This window comes from Bombyx mori, chromosome 1 (genome assembly GCF_030269925.1).
Source record: "Bombyx mori chromosome 1, ASM3026992v2".
Lineage (NCBI taxonomy): Eukaryota > Metazoa > Arthropoda > Insecta > Lepidoptera > Bombycidae > Bombyx > Bombyx mori.
The window spans coordinates 4,483,235-4,497,470 of NC_085107.1; the positions used below are offsets into that span (position 1 = coordinate 4,483,235).

At 34.9% G+C, this 14,236-nt stretch overlaps 1 protein-coding gene and 3 non-coding genes across 4 annotated transcripts in view; all 4 read left to right on the forward strand.

The window, feature by feature from the left end:
* LOC101745445 (dynein axonemal heavy chain 5) overlaps nucleotides 1-14,236 on the forward strand; it is a 117,649-nt gene that overhangs the window by 53,384 nt on the left and 50,029 nt on the right. The window lies entirely within an intron of this gene.
* Nucleotides 4,395-4,466, forward strand: TRNAD-GUC (transfer RNA aspartic acid (anticodon GUC)). The gene has a single exon. It is a non-coding gene; the product is annotated as a tRNA-Asp (tRNA).
* TRNAD-GUC (transfer RNA aspartic acid (anticodon GUC)) lies at nucleotides 9,427-9,498 on the forward strand. The gene has a single exon. It is a non-coding gene; the product is annotated as a tRNA-Asp (tRNA).
* TRNAD-GUC (transfer RNA aspartic acid (anticodon GUC)) lies at nucleotides 14,057-14,128 on the forward strand. Its single transcript has one exon. It is a non-coding gene; the product is annotated as a tRNA-Asp (tRNA).

The following is a 14,236-nucleotide window of genomic DNA, read 5'->3' on the forward strand; positions in this document are numbered from 1 at the left end:
AAAATAAAGAAAATCCACTTAAATATAATACTACATAAGACACATGTACACATAACACACATACACATCAGATTTTTCCAGTTGTTGTTTCTTAAAAAAATTGGTATTTAAAAAAACAATTATGAATTGAATCAATGTTGGGGAGTTCGAGAAAACAATTAATTAATTTATTAAAACTATATTTTATAGCCGGTTGAAAATATGTTTCATAAAACAGTCAGTAAAAGTCATCCGGATTCACGACCCGCCTAGTCTTAAATGGTTACCGGGCCTCATATACATCCCAACGAGAATGCCGCCGAACATCTGAAGACATAAATAAGGTCTAAGATCTGAGGTCTGGTCTACATGTGATGAATGTATCATTGTTACACTAAATGCTAAATATAAATGGTTACCAGGCTTTAATAAATGTAAAAATATTCAAAATTATCTGAATTTTTTCTGCAATTTGCGCTAAAATTTGTGGCAACCGCCTCGTATACAGATGTTAATACTTACAACAAAACACCAGGATAGCATGAAGTTGGGGAACAGGATAGCATGAACTACGTATTAACATGAACACGTTGTACGAATTCCGATATTATTGTAACGTGCTTAAAGAATTTTTTTGATAGTCAGTTTCGACATGTTTTTAATTAATATTATAATGTTCATTACATTTTAACAAAACCATCCGTAAATTAAAAAAAAATCTTACGTAATTTTCTAAGGATAAGTAAAACTAGTTTAGTTTCAGAACCAAAGTTCTCTTAAAGTTTTACAGGCCAAAGCCTGTAAAAAGTATTTTCTACTGTGAATGAACACCGATGTGGTGAATTGTACTTTTACATAATAATATTATTTTGTGAAATTAAGGTGTAAAAGCTTCAAAAAGGCTCAGACACTGAATATATCCATTATGCATAATCTTCGGTAGTATAATGGTTAGTAAAAACGTCTGTCAATGGGGAGACGGGGGTTCGATTCTGTTAAAAATTCCGTTACATAAATAGATATAGGTCGAGCTAGTAAAATTATTTTTAAAAAGAGTGTATCCAAATTAAAATTAATTTCGTATGTGCAATCTACTTCAGTAACAAGTCCACATCGTGGTAGCACTGCAGTTACTTATATGTTGTAGCACCGTAACTCTAGTAGCTTCGTAGCTTCGTAGCACAGTAGATCTGTGAACGCATGTAACCGTCTAGAAAAAAATTTACTATGTAAATAATTACACTGAGTTATTGTACACTTACATTTAAAATATTATTATATTTAATATAACTAATTATTAACTTAAAATCTACTTATATTTAAGATATCAAACTACTTCTAAAATTATATGATCGTGGTGATAACATCAATAACGTACTGTGATCGGGTGATCTGCAAAATTTTGTGACAAACGTAATGATCTTGTTTTCCTATTTATACGGTAATAAGTTATACCACTATAATATAAAATACTGATACTTGCAAATTCTTTTTTGAAAACCCAAAACATTTTAAGCATAATAAAATAAAAGTGTTTATTGAACCAGAAATTCAAATATTATTTTGCCTTAATTATTAATAGTTATTATTGCTAATGTTCTAGAAATATCCATTGAAATATTATGAATAAGCTCGTAATAGGATCAATTGTTTATGAACAATGTTTTCGTCATAAAAAATCGTTCTACTTATATATTATCTTAATAGTCTAGTATAAAGAGATGAATACGTTTGATGTATTTGTTTTCTCCGTCGGGAACCCGCCTGGCCCAACGGCTAAGGTGATAGGATCCTATGATACTCAAACGTGGCTCGGTCGATCGCCAGAGTAGCGGAGTAGAACATTTTTTTGCTTTTTGTAATCTATTAGCTGTGAAGAAATATTAATTATTTGCACATGTTATTTTTACCACAACTTATGTCTTAGTCGTCTTAGTTGTTAAATTTCGTGACAAATATTGTGTTTTATCTTCTTTTATTTTATATTTGTAATATAGTTTATTGTAATATAAGAAACTGAAACTAGAAAAAATCTTTTTGGAAACCAAAGCATTTGTACCGGAAAAATAAGACTTTACCTAGATTATTGATAGTTATTATTGCCCACGTTCTAGAAATATTCATTGAAGCATTATTAATAACTTATTAACAAATTTTTGGTATGATGTATAGTATATAAAGAAAGTTTTTATGTCTCAAAACTCATTCTACGTCTAAATACTCTAGTATAAATATCTGAAGAGATGAGTATGTTTGATGTATTCGTTCTCTCCGTTGGGAACCCGCCTGGCCCAACGGCTAAGGTGATAGGATCCTATGATACTCAAACGTGGCTCGGTCGATCGCCAGAGTAGCGGAGTAGAACATTTTTATTTTTATTTTTATTTTTTTATCTATAAACTTTGTATGAATATTTGAAGGAACATTGTTTATTTTGACTATAATATATTTAATAACTTGCGATTCAAAGACATGTTGTAGATGAATAATCAAAATTCCACTGTCGAACAATGTCTACTAAAATTTGGTTCTCTTTTTTCGATGTCTGACTCTCAGTTATATATTATAAGTTTTTTTGTTGTATTAATAGTGATCTGTTTAGATTTTGTAACAATGCTTTAAAAACCAATTATTATTTTAGTTAGGAAATATGTATTTGCTATTTCTAAAAAAACAGAGATTATACTAAAATTAATAGGAATAGAATGGACTATAGGCTGGGGATGGTAATGTGGCCTATTTCTGGCGCGATGTGGTTTTAATGTCAAAGTTTACACTTCAAACCCTTGCCTCAAGATGGCGGTATTCACGTTTTGGACCCCTACGTACTCTGCGATTTCATATCGAACGGTCTGTAAGCTGGTTTGTCTATCTACACCATATTTTTGGAAGATTTGGATTATCTAGTATTACCCAATAGATATTTGAGCTTTGAAAAGCTTCGCAAAATCTATAGGCTAACGACATCTAAGAAAGAAAAAATAAATTATCCTCCACATTGGAGTAGATATGCTAGAAGGTATATAAACCAATCGTTGTAAAACATTCACTAGGATAACATAAAAGTGAGATAGAAAAGTTTTTCTACGAAATCCACCTTTTTAGTTTTCATGCGCAGACTCGCATCTTAAAATACGTTGATATTTCGAAACAAAACACCAAATTAACATGAAGATAAAAAAGTAAATAAAATATGTCTGAACTTTTATTATTTGAGTAAGAGTTCAACCTTCGTAGCACTTTTATATTCGTAGCAGATTTAATATAAGTAAAGTCAATCGTGATCCGCTTGAACACCGCATTAGAAGAATACGTATTTTGTAAAAAGTATATCCATAAAAGCTTTTTTATAAATTTGTCACTCTACATTAAAAAGAACTTGAATCATGGATAAATTTACTTTATCCCCCGGTGAAAGTTATTAGGTGATCTGAGGAGGCTCGTGATTGCGCGGCGTCCTACTATCACTATAGCGCGTCGTCTCATCACCTCGAAGGCTGCATCACCCAGACTTCTTTGGGATGAGCTGCAATGTTTGTTATCAGCGTTGAACACAATAAGCCTCTCACCCTAATCGCGGTCTCATCTCGGGGCAGCTCAGACTCTTGGGCCAGAGTGCAGGAGAATAATTTAATGGGCGGGATTCTAAATACCATTTCTGAGTCCACGGTCCGAACCCGACATCTGCATATCGTCCAGTCCCATAAACCCACAGGCGCGCGCGGGGACCACCCAGGAAAACTGCCAGGCTTAAAAAAAGAAAAACTTCCTAGCAAAATTCAACAAAGTTTACATTTCGACATTATAATTTTTTTGTTTTTTTTTACATTTAGGTGTGAACGACCTCACTCACTACTTAACAATAGGCAGATGTCCGTATAACTCATTAAATTTATATGATACAGTAAGTTATATTGTCTATTTTAATGTAGGTAGGTGGTATATATAAGTAGTAGTCTACAAAATTCTGAAGTCTTATAGGCCTTAAAATAATAATCACGCAATCACTAGATTCACATAAATGTGAAGAGGTGATGCGTTAGGAGGATAAGTTTCAGTAAAGCTTTGCGCAGACTCGAAGCTGGTAAAACGTCGATACTGAGCAACAGAGTACCAGAGCAGCATGAAGTCGGAGATGTATCCAAACCGTTATTTCAGTGTTTTATTTAAACAATGCTGTCCCTACTTATGAAAAGTAAATATTTTAAAATAACAAACAATTCTTTTACATCATGAATACAATTATTTACTGGAATTCGGAAGAATTTGTAGTTTTTTTTGTTAGTATACATATAGTTCGAATATCTTTTAATATGTAAATAATGTATGTATTGTGAGTTGTTTGTTTAAAACGAAAAAAGTTTTTTAAAAGGATTTTATTTATATGTTTAGAATATTGGAACTACATTTCAGGATCCTCGGTAGTATAGTGGTGAGTATGCACGCCTGTCACGCGTGAGACCGGGGTTCGATTCCCCGCCGGGGAGATTTTTTGAATATTTTTGTAATTTTCTCGTCATAAATACACAATTTATAATATAATCCCTAAGTTAAAGACGCAATGCCCCAAACAAAAATTACCCTTATTAAGTCATGGTCACTGTTTGATTTTCTAGTGCCGGTATAATTCTTCTCCTTACCAAATGGCACCAGCTTTACTGCGAATGTGTGCTCTAAAGAACTGGACACAATGATGGAGAACCTCGCGAGTCTCAAAGGCAAACCTTAATTTATTGCCCGTTTCCGCTACTCCTACAAGACAGTACTCTTCCATGGCACAACCGATGAACGTTTGGAAGTTTTACACCATTCACCGTACTTACCTCCAACAGGCTTCTTCTTTTTCCAAAGCTTGAACAAATTCTTGGCACGGTAAAAAAATCAATACCCGAGAATACATTTTCGTGCCATACCCCACTGTAACATTTTAAAATTTTCTGCCGTTGTAACTATACTCAGACCTCAGAACTCTTATTTCAAGTTGGGTGGCGCCATTTACGTTGTAGATGTCTATGGGCCCCGGTAACCACTTAACACCAGGTGGGCCGTGCGCTCGTCCGCCCATCTAAGTAATAAAAAAAATAAAAAAACGTAAAATTATCGAGACAAAACCCTACAATATCGGGGTCTAACTGACATTACTTACATACTCACTTTTCTTGTATGCGTATAACAGATCCTTTAAGCTGTACCTAATGTTTGATCTCTTCCAGGGTAGACAATAATTGGCAGAAATATGAGGTCTAAAAATATACTTTCCAACCAGTTAAGAGATAAAGCGTACGATTATAGCATCTGATAATTTTTCTCTTAAGAGCATTTACACTTAAAATTAAGTAGTGTTTACAGAAAAAAAAAAATTAAAACAAAAAACGACAGGACAAACGATTGCAAACAAGATTTATAGATTATAAATTGAAATCCAGACCGTCCTCACATACTTTAGGAAGCAACGTGATGTCTTTTTGCAACAATCACGTCTGTTCATTTCTAATATCTTTCTTATTACCATTCTAGGCAGACAAGCTTACGGTCCACCTAACGATAAGTAGTCATTGTAGCTCATAGACATCAGGAAAGCTACACACGCAGTCAAGTCAGTACAAACCTGCTTAACTTTGTAATTCTTTGTAAGCGAGTGTATGTTCATTTTTCAAAGGGTATAGTATGCATCACTAATTAATTAAAAAATATTCATTTAACATTATCTTTCAAAGTATGATGCTAATAGGGTGTTTTTATAACTGAAGAGATGATAATGGTTGATGTATTCGTTCCCTTCGTCGGGAACCCGCCTGGCCCAACGGCTAAGGTGATAGGATCCTATGATACTCAAACGTGGCTCGGTCGATCGCCAGAGTAGCGGAGTAGAACAATTTTTTGTGTTTTATTTTATCTGAAAACTGCGATGGAATATTATTTATTGGTACATGTAATTATATATCCACAAATCACTGTTTATTTTTATCCCAATATTTATTATTTATTAACAATTTGAATATGACATGTCCTTCTTCAAACGAGGCATGTGGAGAGTATTCAACGGTAGGCAGCGGCTTGGCTATGCCCCTGGCATTGCTGAAGTCCATGGGCGACGGTAACCACTTACCATCAGGTGGGCCGTATGCTCGTCTACCTACAAGGGCAATAAAAAAAAATCGTATACTTATGTAAGTACATTTTTTTGCATACGATTGTTACATAAAAACCAACCACCAAAACTGTTTGTATTAAAATGTTATCTCTACTTTTACTTTATTTGAATTGCTTCAATAAAATTTTAATCTTCCTAATAGATTAATATTATTATTATTTTTATTGCTTAGATGGGTGAACGAGCTCACAGCTCACCTGGGGTTAAATGGTTAACGGAGCCCATACACACCTACGACATAAATTCCGCCACGCACGACATGAGTTCTTAGGTCTCCGTTTTTACAGTACAACAGCTGCCCCGCCCTTCAAACCGAAACGCATTACTGCTTCACAGCAGAAATAGGCAGGGTGGTGGTACCTGTGAGGACTCACAAGATCACACATAAGAAAATTTACACAATATCACATATTACCTATTATTTAGACTTTATAGCAAAGTTTAAAAACTATTATTATTTTAGCTCTAAAAAAGTGTTTTTCCAATTTCTAAGCCGCCACCTTGACTGTTTCTGTCCCGTAGTAGTCAACGATTCCAGTGTAATGGAACAACCGTTTTCACGCCACAGATCACACTACAAATTAGAGATGGCGGTATTCACGTTTTAGTTTCCATGCCGCTTCACATCGTACGGGTTGTACATGATCATGATCTACCTCTCCACACCACATTCTTGGAATATTTGAGTTTAATATGTCGTGTAATATTTGTAAAAAATGTGAGCTTCGAAAATCTACGCTAGATCTTAGCTTAGCACTTAACTAACTGCTGAAGGAAATGGTTGACACATCTGCTGCATATTGGATCTGCATATTGGAGCAGATACGCTAGAAAGGTATAAAGCATTCACCAGGATAACATAAATGTAAAGAACTATGCGTTCCATTTTCCACGAAATCCGCTTTTAAAGTTTGGATGCGCAGACTCGAATCTGAAAATATGTCGATACTTTGCAACAAAATACCAGAGTAGCATGAAGATGAGGATGTCCATATGACCGCTATGACTTAATAATAGGTACATATAGATGTAACTCCATCAACTCAACTTCAGTCAGTTAGTTACCTATAAATACCTAATGCTAATGAAATCATCAATATTAAAAATAACACTTTTTGCTAATAATTTTCCATCAATACAGGTATGGTTAAGAATTGATGTGAATTAACGCCAGCGTGACATAATTTTCTATTGATATACATGGTTTTTTTTTAAACCATGCAATACCCATTTAAATTCAGTCCCCAATATGTAAGACACAAACGTTTTTGTAAAGAATCATAGTTTTTTTAAGCTATTGCATAGCGATTTTATCGCGGGCCTTGAGCGCGATTTGAGAGCGGAATCATGAAATTCCGTAACGAAAAAAACCTTCCACCCCTCACTACGCCTACTATGTAGCTCGTGTTCAACACATTCACACGTTGCGCTTGTGTAGTGTTTAGTGTAAGAAGTCTAAACATCGATTTATGTGCTATCAAAATATGTGATATAATTTCGTGGGTAACACAACGATAGCGCAATTCAGCTTTTGCGTCAAGCGCCATCTATCGGCGTGCCATTTTCTATCGCTTAGTCGAAGAATTTTATTACTACTCCTACTACTCATTCAGTGATTGGAGTGGCATTAAAAATAAACTAGCTAAATCGTTGATTCTGGGCGAATGAGAGTTTGAACTAGCATCGAAAGGCATGTCTCTATCCCATGTAGCGCCCTCTAGTGAGTGCGCGGTCAAAATGGAATACTCACAATGTAGCAGATTCATTGAAAGTTGGCCCACTGAGTTTCTCTCCGGATCTTATTTTATAGTTGTTTTAATATTAAATTATTATTGTCGATTTATAATAGCATAAGTTGATAAAAAATTCTATGCAACAGCTTAACCGCGGCAGTCTCCGAGTGCCATCCGTCTTTTTTTTTGATTATTTAAATAAATTTGTAATAGTTTGTATATTGTAATTATAAATTAAAATAAAAGCGGATATATTAGGTGTTTACCTATGAAAGTCACGGGGTGACCTCTGGCGCACTCTAGAGCACTCTAGCGCGTTGCCGAGGATTAAAAAGCAACCGGTTTGCGTTGTATCGCGTTCCGCCCGGCAGGCTGGTTCTGGTCCAGCGGGGTATTCCAGGACACCAGCGGCAGCGTCTGGGTGGCCCGACGGGCTGCCGTACCGAGACGGCCGGCGTTTCAGAACCTTCGATTCGCCTCGAAGGCTGGGCATCCTTGGGGTGAGCCTCGCTGTCTGGTTGTAGTGTTGACCGCGGTAAGGCCCTTACCTCTTCCGGGTTCTGACCTCGGAGGGGATCAGACGCTTGGGAGAAGAGTGCAGGGGAGTCGTTTAGTGGGTAGGGCCCTGAAAACATCCTTGGGCCCGCGGTCTCGCGGAACAGTCTACATGCGCGCCCCCTAGGCGCGGGGACCTTGTAGGAGATGCAACCCTGGCCCAGAAAAAAAGGTTTTTACCTATGAAGTTACCATTTAGGATAAAGATAAAAATTTCCATATCTGAAGCGTTCCAACCAATAACGAGTAGTAAATTAGTTTGTAGGGTTCATTCCATACATTTTATGTATGTTGTGAACGGTTTGTGTGGCATTGTTACAGTGACGGAACTTGTATTCCATAATTACTCATACTAGAGGTCTCGTAGTAGTCGAAATTCGACTATAATTAGTTAACCTTTAGTTATTATTTTAGCATAACGCTTTTTAGTTTTTTAATCTTTTATTTTATGGCATTTTCTCAAGTCTTTAAAATAATAATCAGGTATTCACTAGGTTGACATAAACGAAAAGAGGTGATAAGAGGAGGATAAGTTTCAAAATAGGGCTCCCGTTTAAAACTTTATGCGCATACTCGAAGCCGGTAAAACGTCGATACTGTGCAACAAAGTACCAGAGCAGCATGAAGTCGAAGATGTGTGTGAACTGGGCTTAAATAATTAAAGTAGAATTATATAATCTGGGCACTAACTCAATATTTTAAAGAAAAAAAGATTTTTTCTTATATCAAATACGAGAGTAAGTTATCATATTAGAGTTTTTTGTTTAAAATAAATTAACTTTCTGTTTGTGAAAAAGAAATCTTTTAAAATTAGAACCATTCCTTTACCTCATGAATATAATCATTTACCGGAATTCGGAAGGATATTTAGTGGTTTTTGCTAGTCTACGCTCATATATAGCACCAAGATTTTATGTAAACAAAGAAATTGAAATGGTTTGTCTGAAATGAAGAAGGATTTTGAAAGAATTTATACCTTTAAAGTATTGAGTTAACGTTTCGGGATCCTCGGTAGTATAGTGGTGAGTATGCACGCCTGTCACGCGTGAGACCGGGGTTCGATTCCCCGCCGGGGAGATTTTTTTTTCTATTCACGAATGTTTATTATCATATGAAATATCACGGACTGCAGATATATTTTTTTCAATTTAACTAAGTCGTAATCAAATACATATCGACACTTGAAAGGCAAACGTGAATAAGCGACAATGCATAAACTTTACAGTAGACTAATTTAAAGTTGAAATACCTGAAAAAAGTCTATTTTAAGAATCTAGCTGTAGGATTGAAATGATTTTAATAGACCTAGAAATATATATTTTTTGCGCATCGAATATGGTTATTGCCTATCATTTATGTACAGCAGTTATTGTCGCTTAGTCACGTTTGCCTTTCAAGCGTCGATATAATTATTTAATTCTTATGCATCACCGATCTACACGGCAAAAGCAAGTTAATCACTCGTTAATTGAATTAAATCCATCAATCCTATTTTTTTAATAAGCGGCTTCTTATTTTCAACAACGTTTTGAATTTAGAGCTTACACGCATGTGACGCCGTCTCATTGGGCTCCAATAGAATCTACTTGAAGTGATTTCAAAAACACACTACTAAAGAACATAATTTTGAATTTGGAACTTACGCAGGCGCCATTTGCATTCCGCCCTCTTCATGCTCAACACGTAAAATTAACAAATATAATTTAATTTAAATCAAATCCTAAAACTTTATTAAAATATCAAGAACTGATTTTAAGTGAAAATTGTGGTAAGGATCCGCTCGACACGCTCCGGTAATGTGTGTACCGCTTTTTGACGGCTCTCGCGTCATATGAGACCTTTCACTTAGCATTGTGAAGTGTTCGCCTCCCGTCCACTGTAGAGAACTATGACTGGAGAGCATCATGTGAGTCCTGCTTTGTACTGTTTGTCTCGTCCACCCATTCAAGCAAAAAAAAAAAAAAAAAACTCGGCCTGTGTTTGTGAAGTTGAGGAACTTCATCGCATCATCCAAACATCCCTACGGCACATCAGATCGCATAATTTACAGCCGTATTATAACGCCACTGGTGTAGCTAAGTACAAGCCACATCACTGAATTTATGCTATTCCAACAAATCTATTTAAAATCACTTAGTTCTCTACTTACTGCTTAGAATCTAGAATAAGGATTTAGAAAATCTACTTGGCTTACTTACATTTTGTGTTTTCATGAAAGCGTTTTTGTTTAAATAAAGTATAGAGTTTTACGTATGTAAAATCGGTAGGCAGCGGCTTGGCTATGCTCTTGCCATTGCTGGAGTCCATGGGTGACGGTAATCACTCACCATCAGGTGGGCCGTATGCTCGTCTGCCTACAAGGGCAATAAAAAAAATGTAATTACATATACTGGTGTTGACGCATAATAACCAATTTAAAAAAAATATTTTCTAATATATTTATCTTTTTTTATTAAAAATAAAAGAGCCTACCTATTGGTAAGTACTTGACATCGCTAACAGAGACCAGTAAAGCTAGAAGCATAGACAAGCAATTGCAAACCTATTTATCTCCGCAATTCTTTCTAAATGAGTGGGTGTGAATTTATTAACTAATACATTATACATCACTAAGTTGTTAAACATATTTCATTTTAATTGTTCTTTCAAAATCCTTTAACTATAAGCTATTCTCATATGTGAAGAGATGAATATGTTTGATGTATTTGTTCTTTCCGTCGGGAACCCGCCTGGCCCAACGGCTAAGGTGATAGGATCCTATGATACTCAAACGTGGCTCGGTCGATCGCCAGAGTAGCGGAGTAGAACATTTTTTTGTGTTTTTTTTTACCACTAATCGATTTTTTTTTATTAGCATATGAAATTGCACATAATTTATTGTTTTTTTATTATTATTCATCTTAAAAACTTTTTGCGTACAAATAAACAAAAATCAATCGTCGAAAATGTTTTTGGTAATATTTATTTTCTGTCCTTACCTTGATTTAGTTTCTTCATTAAAATTTTAACCTTTCTTATTATGACTTTGTGGCAATATTTAAAAAATATTACTATTTTAGTTCTAGGAAGGTGTTCTTGCAACATCCAAAGCAAAGGACTGTTAGGTATTGTAATCATCAACCTATCCATTTCTGTCGCGAAGTAATCATGGATTCAACAAAAGACAACTGCTTTCACGCGACAGTTCACTATACAAATCTCTGCCTCAAGATGGTCATATTCGTGTTTTCGCTACTTCCGCTACTTCACATCAAACGGGTCGTAAGCTGGTTTATCATTATTTGACGATTTGAAATAAGTACACTAACATTGGTAAATGAATTAGAGTTTCTAAAAACCTCGCTAGATCTATAGACAAAAATACTACATTCATGAAAGAAATGGTTTACATATTTATTATATGCTCCAAATTGGGATACGCTTGAAATATGAATATCCTTCACAATAGATAGATACGCTAGAAACTTATAACTATTTGATGTAAAACATTCACTGGGATAACATAAACGTAAAGAGATTATATAGTTTGCCACGAAAGCCACCTTTATAGTTTTGATGCGCGCAGAATCAAATCTGAAAATATACGTCGATACTTTGCAATAAAATACCAGAGTAGCATGAAGATGAGGATGTCCATATGACTGCTATGATTTAATAATAGGTAAATATAGATGTAACTCCATCAACTCAACATTAGTTAGTTACCTATACAAAATGGAAATTAACTCTACAATATTAAAAAATTATATTACCTTTTTTTAATAATTCTCCAATTGATGTGAATTAATGCCGGCGCGAAACAATTCTCTATTAATATACATGATTTTTAAACACTACAAGACCGATAAGACAATACAATTGTATCCCCTAACTTAAATACACAATTATAATAACAAAAATGCTGTTATTAAAGAAGTACTTTTTTTTATGTAAATGAAAATATGGGTGAGGTTAAAATACTTTTATTCTTTCAATAAAAGACGTTCCTCGTAGGGTTTTATCTTGATATCAACTGTACCAATGTAGCATGTGTAGATTTGTGGCCAGCTTGTACAAAAATGTGCTGAAAAGATATTTAGTGATTGAGATGTTAGTTTATTACGTATACATCATACTCTTTCCAGACATCCACAACGTAAATGCGCCACCCACCTTTGAGATATAAGTTCTAAGGTCTCAAGTATAGTTACAACGGCTGCCCCACCCTTCAAACCGAAACGCATTACTGCTTCACGGCAGAAATAGGCAGGGTGGTGGTACCTACCCGCGCGGACTCACAAGAGGTCCTAGCACCAGTAGATCGTTTTACATTTCTACATACTCGTTTTACGATACTATATTGGTACTATATTACTATACTATATACTATATTGTAGTCTAAGAGCCCGTGAACTCCAGACCTTCATTACTTTAAGCTGAAAGTTATCAGCGTATGCTCCCAACACAGGTAAGAACGATGGACCATTACGAAGTTTGGATTACCGTGGCAAGTAAACGGTACTAAAGGTGTGTAAAATACCGTTTTTAATTTATCAAATGATAAAGTGCCATTATTTGGTATTAGCTTCAGAATATTATTAAAAATCAGGTTGTTCATTGCCAGACTCTTAACATTGAGGCAAACTCCTTGCCAGACATACTTAACGTTCATGAAATTATAATTCTACTTACGTAATAGTATAAAAGCTGATTTTTATATATAATACTTAGAATAAGTAAATAATATTCCCTCATTAGCAAGACATTTTTGATAGTTCCAACCCCTTGCCAAACAAGCATGTACAGTATTATAGTTGTACAGTATTATAGTTAATAATCACGCCATATAACTTCTACAAGTACTAAAGTACTACTACTTTAACCTTCGTAGTAATTTTAGTTTGAAGTAAAGTCAATGCTCACCCCTACCGGGTTACGATTATCGGATTAAACACATTTTTTAAGACTTTTTTTCTCCACATAATCTTTTTTATAAACTGTAACCCGCAATTTAAAAAAAAACTTTACAAACACATTGCATTAATAAATTGCAAATTTTTTGGGGTATTTTGCGTGTTCGTGTGAATTAGCTCATTCAATAACTAACAATAGGCAGATGTCCGTATAATTAATTAAATTAACATGAAACAGTAGTCATATTGTCTACTTTAATGTAGGTCCTATGTGGTACGTAAATAAAGTCTACAAAATTCTGAAGTCTTTCTTATAAGCCTTAAAATAATAAACACGCAATCACTAGGTTCCCATGACTGTGAAGAGGTAATGCGTTAGGAGGATAAGATTCAATAGAGCTTTGCGCAGACTCGAAGCTGGTAGAACGTCGATACTCAGCAACAAAGTACCAGTGTAGCATGAATTCGGAGATGTATGCGAACTGTTATTTCATTATTTTGTTTAACCAAAGATAAATTTCTGCTTATGGAAAGGAAACCTTTTAAAATAAAAAAACAAGTCTTTCATATCGTGAATATAATAATTTACCAGAATTCAATATTTTTCTATTTTTTTGCTCGCCTACACTCATATATAGTTCCATGATTTTATGTAAACAAAGAAGTTGGAATGATTTGTCTGAAATGAAGAAAGATTTTGAAAATATATCATACGTTTAGAATATTGAAATGACATTTCGGGATCCTCGGTAGTATAGTGGTGAGTATGCACGCCTGTCACGCGTGAGACCGGGGTTCGATTCCCCGCCGGGGAGGTTTTTTTTTCGATTCACGACTGTTTGTTTTTATATGAAACATCACCAGGCTGTTATAACATAGATTTTAATGTAGTTCAATGAACTTCAAGAGAAATGAAGATCAAA